The sequence below is a fragment of the Leuciscus leuciscus genome (assembly GCF_965113295.1).
Source record: "Leuciscus leuciscus genome assembly, chromosome: 9".
NCBI classification, from domain to species: domain Eukaryota; kingdom Metazoa; phylum Chordata; class Actinopteri; order Cypriniformes; family Leuciscidae; genus Leuciscus; species Leuciscus leuciscus.
The window spans coordinates 3,692,826-3,702,443 of record NC_138733.1 but is presented as its reverse complement, the minus strand read 5'-3'; the positions used below and the strand labels follow the sequence as shown (position 1 = coordinate 3,702,443).

Here is a 9,618-nt window from a genome sequence, read left to right as displayed (position 1 = left end):
AAAGGCCTGATCTTCCTGATGCTATGCAGTGCAAACCTGCATGATTGAGCTGTCTTTGTAATTTGGTCTGTGAAGGTCAGCTGGTCATCAAATATTACTCCAAGATTTCTGACCGACCTTGATGGGGTGATTGATGATGAATCTAGCTGGATAGTGAAGTCGTGCTGTAGAGATGGATTGGCAGGGAGGACGAGAAGCTCAGTCTTTGCCAAGTTGAACTGCAGGTGATGTTCCTTCATCCATGCCGAGATGTCCGCCAGACAGCTTGAGATCCGTAAAGCTACTGTGGGGTCATCTGGTTGGAATGAGAGGAAGAGCTGTGTGTCACCAGCATAGCAATGGTAAGATAAACCATGTGCCTGTATGATGTGTCCCAGTGAAGTGGTGTAGATGGAGAAAAGGAGGGGTCCAAGAACTGAACCCTGAGGAACCCCTGTGGTCAGTTGATGTGCTTTGGATACCTCGCCTCTCCATGCGACCCTGAAGGACCTACCTGTGAGATAGGACTCAAACTATTGGAGAGGAGTACCTGTGATGCCCAATGATGAGATGGTGGACAGAAGGATCTGATGATTCACAGTGTCGAAGGCAGCAGACAGATCCAGGAGAATGAGAACTGAAGATTTGGAAGCAGCCTTTTTCTTGAGAAAATAAACACAGGAATATTCTACCGGATGATTTCACAATCTAACCCCCTGCACCTTCAACTTGAGGGGTCAAAGTACACAGTTCTCCTTGGCAGACTGACGCTCTCAGAATACACATTAAAATGCAGCCATTGTGTAATTTGTTTTCCCTTACACACACATTTGAAAAACCCTTCTATAAACATGTCTCATATAGGAACATGAAGTCAAGTCAAGTCAAGTCAAGTTTATTTGTATAGCGCTTTTCACAATACAGATTGTACCAAAGCAGCTTCACAGTATTAAATTAAAATAATACAACAAAGTTTGTTTCAAGAGGAATTTATTGATTGATAAAATTAAATTAAATATCCCCAAAATATCCCCAACTGAGCAAGCCAAAGGCAACAGTGGCAAGGAACCGAAAAACTTCATCAAGTGACCTAATGGTGTCCTAAAACTCCATCAGGTGACCTAATGGAGAAAAAAAAACCTTGGGAGAACCCAGGCTCAGTCGGGGGCCAGTTCTCCTCTGGCATTTATGAGCTAGAGGCCGGATTGTAGTTTGAACTGTAGGATTATATGAATGCCTGGCTGAAGAGATGCGACTTTAATCTAGTTTTAAACTGGGAGAGCGAGTCTGAGCAACGAACAGTATCAGGAAGACTATTCCAGAGTTTTGGAGCCAAATGTGAAAGCGCTCTCCCTCCTTTGGTGGTTCTGGATATCCTAGGTATGACCAAAAGCCTTGAATTTAGTGATCTTAAAGAGTGCGATGGATCAGTAGCAATACCTTGTAATTAATACGGAACTTTATAGGTAACCAATGCAGTGATGATAAAATTGGTGTTATATGATCATATTTTCTTGATCTCGTAAGAACTCTAGCGGCGGCATTTTGGACTAACTGTAGCTTGTTTATTGAGGATGCAGGACAACCAGCTAATAAAGCATTACAGTAATCCAGTCTCGAGGTCATGAATGCATGAACTAACTTTTCTGCATCAGAAACTGATAGCATATTACGTAGCTTAGCAATGTTTCTAAGGTGGAAAAAGGCTGTTTTTGTAACATATGAAATATGATTTTCAAAAGACAGGTTGCAATCGAGTATAACACCCAGGTCTTTTACTGTAGAGGATAAAGTAACAGGACATCCTATGATGTTAAAGTTGTATTGTGCGAGGTTTTGTGGGCGGTTTTTTGAACCGATAAGTATTACCTCTGTCTTGTCTGGATTTAATAAAAGAAAATTATGCGTCATCCAATCTTTTATATCTTTAACACACTCTGTCAATTTGGAAAATTTTGCGTTTTCATCCGGCCGTGATGAAATATATATTTGAGTGTCGTCAGCATAACAATGGAAACTAATTCCATGTTTCCTTATAATATTTCCAAGTGGCATCATATATATTGACAATAACAGAGGGCCTAACACAGATCCCTGCGGCACTCCATAGTTTACTGGAGTTATGATCGATTTTTCTCCATTTAAATAGACAAAATGGTAGCGGTCAGATAGGTATGATTTGAACCAGCTTAATGCTTGTCCTTGAACACCAGTATAATTTTGTAGTCGATCTAAGAGTAATGTGTGATCTATAGTATCGAACGCAGCACTAAGATCAAGTAAAACTAGTATTGAGATACAGCCTTGGTCAGAAGCTAAAAGTAAATCATTTGTGATTTTAACGAGCGCAGTTTCAGTGCTATAATGCGGTCTGAATCCAGACTGAAACTTTTGATAGAGAGTGATAGATCCAATTCAGTGGATGGGGATTATTAGGAGGCCATGACTGGCAAGGACCAATGGGTGGAATGGTTACACCCCTACAGGTTACACCCCTAAGTGCCATGGGATTTTTTAATTACCACTGTAACGGTGGTGGCCGCCCTAACTTAAATAAATTATTTTAAAGAAAACCTTCGGCCGCCAGACAGGATTAAACTTGTCAAAAATTAACTTAACCCAGGATAGCAGAAAAGGTAACCACCTGTTAAACAACAAATTATAATAATAATCCCAGAAAAAAGGTCAGTTCACAAGGGATATTTATTGACACACTCCACCCAGAATCACGCTAAAATGAAAGTGAAAGTAAACAATGTTGTGGGACAGATTCTCTTGTTTGCCACACTCTCCCTAGAAGAGAGAAAATGCAGATTAAAATCCTAGAAAATCTTAGTCATCAGAGGATTCTTGAAATATATCCAGGAGTTTTTTCTTTTCCAGTAACTTCAATTCCGCAGCCGTAGGATAACACATTTTTATGTTGCAAATGTGTACATCTTCTCCAGTGTCTTCAAGGGCTATTTGATGGTTCAACGGACCCAGCTGCTTGATAATGCGGTAAGGACCTTTCCATTTTTGGGCTAGTTTTGCGCTAAATTTACGCTGTGCATTAGACTGTGGAAAGTTACGCAACCATACCCGATCCTTGCTTTTGAATGTTACATCTCTCCTACTTTTGTTATAGTTCCTCAGTTGTCTCATTTTGGCTCTCTTGCTGTTTTCTTTGGCTTGAGTTTGCAGATGATGAAGATGATGAACTACATCATACGAGGCAGCGTCTGGGATTAGATCAGGCCCAGAGAGTATTTTGTCCATTGGACTTTGGAGTTTCCTACCCAGCTGGAGTTCTGCTGGGGTTAATCCAGTGGTCTCTTGAACGGCTGAATTAAGGGCGAATCTGAATTCTGAAAAATTCTGGTGAATATGGTTGTCGTCCACATAGGCTGCCATCATGCTCTTGAGATTTCGATTAACTCTTTCTGTCATGTTGGTTTGTGGGTGATAGGCTGTAGTTAATTTGGGAGTAACACTCCAGTTCTCACATAACTCTCGCTCCCCCCCCCCCTAGAAGAAAACAACCTATGATTTAAATAAAGAGTCAAGACCTCGGTTTAACGTCTCATCTGAAGGACTGTGCTTGTTGCTACAGTGCGTATTTTACTAGAGACAATGACAGCTAAATGACAAGTCAGAAAGTTACAACTCAAAAACAACTTCCACAAAACTATTTCACTATACGTTTGCTTGAATCTCAGTTTATTTTAATTATTGGATCTGTAGAAACCTTTTAGTCACAAAATCACACATTGTCAGTGAAATGGTAATTTTATTTGTTGTTAATGTACAGAGTTATTGTACAGATGTACTTTATTGTATATATATCTGTTTATGTAATAACTGACTTTATGTAACTAAACAAAAAAAAGTTAAAAAAAATTGCTTTGTTATTCATTTTTTTTCATATATGAACTAATAACCGATTGTTGTTTTTCTACATTTCTTTCCAGTCTCTCTTAATTTTGGTATTTCTTTGAGTAAGCGTTCAATCAAAATAATTTTCAATAATTTTCTTGTTCTCCAACATTTAAAACACAATTATTGTGCCATTTTACAGCAACACTAGTTTATTAGTTAACTAACTACATATTTACTTTAGGTGAATCTCACATAACATTTGCTCACTGTGACACACAACAATGTTCCCTAGATTATCCCTAGAACAGAGTCCCTAGATTATTTGATTGGGTGAAACTCTTCTCACACTGAATACAGTCGTACAGTTTTTCTACAGTATAAAGTCACTTGTGTGATTTCAGATATTATTATTATGGATCATTGTGTGTTTTCTGGTGCTGTTTAAAATTGTACAGCCTTGAAAAACTCTTTCCACAGAGAGAACACACATAAGGCCTCTCATCTGAATGAACTTTTAGGTGATCTTTTAGATGTGATGATGAAATAAAATCTTTACCACACTGATCACAGTTAAATGGCTTTTCTCCAGAGTGAATGTGCAGATGATACTTGAGTCTGGATGAAGATATGAAACTCTTCTCACACTGAGTACAGTCGTACGGCTTCTCTCCAGTGTGAACTCGCTCATGTACTCTCAAAGATCCAGACTGAGTGAAACTCTTGTGACAATATGAGCATATGTAAGGTTTTTCTCCAGTATGAATTCGTTGGTGCTGTTTCAGACTGTCAGCTCTAGTAAAGCTCTTCCCACAGTCCAAACACACATGATCTCTCACTTCATTGTGTGTTTTCTTGTGCTTCTGAAAACTGTCAGGCCGTGAATAATTCTTTCCACAGAGAGAACACACATAAGGCCTCTCATCTGAATGAACTTTCAGATGATCTTTTAGATGTGATGATGAAATAAAATCTTTACCACACTGATCACAGTTAAATGGTTTCTCTCCAGAGTGAATACGCAGATGGACACTGAGAGTTGATGCTTGAGAAAAACTCTTTCCACACTGAGTGCATGTATACGGTTTCTCTCCAGTGTGAATTCTCATGTGTATGTTAAGGTTTCCTTTCTCTGTGAATCTCTTTCCACACTGAGTGCAGGTGTGAGTCTTTCTGGCTTTTGTTCTCTGAATTGTAAAGTTACGATGTTCCTCCTCCACTTCATTCAGTTCTTGTCTTTGCTCTTTCACTCTCACCTGGTCTAAAATACACATCAAGTTAGAATCAGTTCAAGTGAACCCTTATTTATTAGCAGAAAGCAACAGAGATCAGATCTTTCACTTTTTGTTCTGTCATTCACTTTTTAATATATTAAAATATGTTTGACAACTGCTATATACAAGGTTATGATCATTTGGATGTGTCAACAATGAAGAATCAAGAATGGACACCAACCTATTTGTTCCTCAGTATCTTCATGTTTTATTCTGGATGGTTCTGGATCTCTCATGTCTTCAATCTCCTCTTTAATAAACTCCATCTTTAACAGTCACACAGATTTCAGCTGCTACTCCTGGAGTTTGTCCTTCTCTTGTAGGATGATGGGAATATCCCCAGTATTTATTGGTGAATTGTTGTGGGAGGGGCTTCACTGCAGGTGTGAACTGTGATCACTGTGTTTTTATCCAATCTGCATTTAAAAAGTACAGAGTCATCATGTTAAACTGCTGCTGAAAAGCCTCTTTGTCTCCAAAAGTTCCCTGTTTTCAGCTCATTCATTATGGTGATGTCTGAGATCTTCTGTAAATTGGCACATTAAGCTCATTTTATTGGTGTCAACAGACTGAAACAAACTACAGCATCATTACCTTTAACTTCAGTTCTTGTCTTTGCTCTTTCACCTCCATCTGGTCTGAAACATATTAAAACATTAAGTTGTTAGAATGAGTTCAAGGAGGATAAATGTGAATTTTCATGTGAACCCTGATTTAATAACAGAAAACAAGTGAGATCTGCTTATCAAATCGGCTATCACATTTTTTATGTACCAAAGGTTAGTTTTGTAATCCTCGTTAATAGTCAAAATGTGAATGACAACTGCTGTACAATATTATGATATAAGTGCATTTATATTCCTAGATTATTTGCTTATTTTTCACAGCTCTTATGATTGGTTTCAAACAATATATATAAACTAAACCAAACAGCCAGTGATCATCATGCATTTGAACTAATTGAAACAATTCATAAAATCAGCCATGATTTATTTTTTTATTTTTTTACATTGTAACAGATGTTTTGTGTAGAAGATAAGTATAGAATTAAACAAGAGAATCTGGTGATTCAGATAATAGGCTTAATGTTTTTTCTTTGAACTTTCATTATACAAATCAAATTACACACCAGTGAATGTTGTCAAAAAAAATGTTGTCTTTTAAATATATAGCAGATTTCACCTAAATGAACCACATCTGCAGTTTATTGACAGAGGACAGACAATAAACACACACACCTTCAGATTCACTGTCTTTCAGCTGAAGGATGCATGAGAAAAGACATGTTAATTACCGTCCTCCCTAACAGTAACTGCAATTCATCTAATAGAGGGTTTTTACAACACGTCATCAGTACGGAAGTCGGCCATATTGGCGGCACTGAACGTAAACAATGCCACTGAAATGGACGGACTCCCAAAATTGGCTGATTGATGCTGCTGAAAAATGGTTGTGTTTTGGTATTTACTAATCGGTCGCACCGGGAAAAACATTTGGAGTTCTATTGACTTTGGAAGCTGAGAGCAGAATGGGTTGTTGCAGCAGAGAATTCTATTTCAGTAATGTCACATGGTACAAACTATTTCCCAAAATAATCTATAGAATGCATTACCATCTTTGGGACAAGGATGTTGGTATATATGTTAGTATATATGTTAGCTGGACAATTTTGCAGGAGGGTCTTTCTGCAGAAGGGCACTCGGCTTTGTTTGTTAATAAAGTCTAATATTTCTGGCATCAAAAATCTCTGAAGTAATTTCCCTGAAAAGAATTAAACCACAACAAATGGTGACGAGGATGGGATTTGGCTTAGGAGCTGAAGGAGCCACGAAGGGATTGCTGGTGACTGACACAGACAACAGTGGCCGCTGTACTTTGAGGTGAGCAGTTTTTGCTTTTGAATAAGGTATGTGTTAGTCACCAGTGGCCCGGATGTGGTAAGAAAAAGCTTCTCCAAATTTAAAGAACTTAAAAAGTGAACAGGGGTGTTTGATTCCAGAAATAATTGCATGCATTGTCTTTGTAGATGTCAAGTAGTTGGTGAAAGCGCGGGGGAGCTCCCGATAGCGTTTGCCAGTATTTATGCAATCCGGTGTGGAATTTATGAATACTGGTACTGCTGATTTGGCGCAAGGATTTGTATTTACTGATAAAGGATATCATTTACATTTACATTTACATTTATTCATTTAGCTGACGCTTTTATCCAAAGCGACTTACAATTGCTATATATGTCAGAGGTCGCACGCCTCTGGAGCAACTAGGGGTTAAGTGTCTTGCTCAAGGACACATTGGTGTCTCACAGTGGATTCGAACCCGGGTCTCTCACACCAAAGGCATGTGTCTTATCCATTGCGCCACCAACCACCATATCAGTGGTTTATCTGTGTTTCCTTTAAGTATAGCATGTGCACAGATGTTTAGCTCATGGTTACCGTTTTGTTAAACAAAGTTTTAACAAAAGTCTGCTCGGGTGAAGCTGGGAAAATAGAGGTTTTAAAAGTGTATAGGTTTAGCGTAACAGTTACCGCCTCGATTGCATGTAGCGAGGGACTGCTCGGGTTACCTAAATCCTATGGAATAGGATAGTTAAAAGTGTTGAGGAGATGTATTAGTGAATATTTTAATGTATTGTTCAGATCTGACAGGGAGTACAGAATAGTGTGTATGTGTGTGAGAGTGTGTGGGATCTTGTGACTGTGCCTGTGGTTGGAAATAAGTGACCTCTGACCCTGGTTGCTTGAAGGGACAGAGAATGTGTGAATGACCTGTGAATAAAGGGATATGAAATGGTGTGTATTAAAAAATTAAGTAGGGGAAAACAATTGTTTCAAGATATTAACTATAAAGAATATTGTAGTATAAAATAAGTTAAAATAATAAGATATATATTTAATCAGTAAATGTAATGAAATATATTAATAGATAAATACAAATAAGATTGCACATGCTTAATATATTATATAGCAGAGATGGGACCAAGTCACACATGTGCAAGTCTCAAGTAAGTCTCAAGTCTTAACCTTCAAGTCTCAAGTAAGTCGCAAGTATTTTTTTCTTGGGCAAGTCAAGTCAAGTCACAGGCTATGTCAAGTCAAGTCAAGTCAAGTCAAGTCCTGTAGTAGGTCAAGTCAAGTCCAAGTCAAGTCACCTTATTATTGTAATTTTACCTGCAGAATCTGATTTTAATAAAGTGAAAAGACAAGATATACTGCAAGTAGCCTAACTGTCAGTAAATTACAATAATTTGGATTTGCATTGTAAATACTCATGTTCAGTAAAATACATCATGGAATCAAACAAAATTGTAACTTCATAAAATTATTTATTTTTCACTTCTGCCAACAGTGTTTGAAATGTTTTAAATTGTCAACATTGAGTCCATAAAACAAATAACAGCTTAACATCCAACAGACTCCTCTCTGAACACCTCCCTCTCTCTCAAACACAGTTTACGTACAACATTAAACTGTTACATTTCTCCTCTCTCTCTAACACACTCACTCTCACACACTCTCTCTCTCTCTCACACACACACACACTCACTCACTCTCTCACACACACACACACACACACACTCACTCACTCACTCATTCTCATTCTCTCTCTCTCTCTCTCTCTCTCTCTCTCTCTCTCACACACACACGCGTTTTTTTTTTTTTTTACGCGGGCCTACAGAGACACGTTTTTTTGACCGCCTGCTTATGGGTCGGGCAGCTAGCGGATCATTAGGAAAGATTAGATGAATGTGATCATTTATATTTGGGCCTTTTTTGGGCCTGAAATCGCTGATAAAACCTTAATGGCTACTTTAGCTATTATTACATTAGCTAACTACCAACTAACCAGATAACATTAACAAATTGACAAGCACTTACTGGGCAGAATGGCTGTTAATGTTGCATGTCTTGCAAAGCGCTGTTCGTCTTTTGCCATCTTGTGAATAATTCTTGAAGCCGAAAGCGATGACCCTCGGTACCCCTCCGGCTGACATGTTGATGTGATATCTGATCTAAGTGGGTGTGGTGTGCGTAAGGTACGAGAGGGCATGACTGATGATAGTTTCATGATCCAGTCATGACAACGCTATTCTCAGCCTGCGCTCCAGCTGGGTAATTAACTTGATTTTTAAAAATAATTTATATATTTTATATTCAAACTGAAAACATGATGTGATTAACACTCAAGTCATTCAAGTCATCGTGTCTCAAGTCAAGTCAAGTCCCGAGTCTTTAACTTCCAAGTCCGAGTCAAGTCTCAAGTATTTTATTTTTTGTCAAGTCAAGTCACAAGTCACGAGTCGACTCGAGTCCAAGTCACCAAGTCACAAGTCCCATGTCTGTTATCTGAAGACGTCTAAAATTTGTATCACGTTATCCCTGAAGACAGAGTGGAAAAAGCATTCCATTGCAGATAAATAAGTTTGTGTTAAGATACAAATAACTGGTGCAGTGCTGAAGGTTAGCAAGATTGAGTGACCAAGTTTCAAAAATCTTAGAATTGTAGTAAA

At 38.3% G+C, this 9,618-nt stretch overlaps 1 long non-coding RNA gene across 1 annotated transcript; it reads right to left on the bottom strand.

The window, feature by feature from the left end:
• Window positions 1-8,075: 8,075 nt before the first annotated feature.
• Window positions 8,076-9,398, bottom strand: LOC309507162. The gene is made up of 3 exons (XR_014209058.1): window positions 8,888-9,398; window positions 8,623-8,685; window positions 8,076-8,526 (listed from the first exon to the last, which is right to left on the bottom strand). It is a non-coding gene; the product is annotated as an uncharacterized lncRNA (long non-coding RNA).
• Window positions 9,399-9,618: the final 220 nt, after the last annotated feature.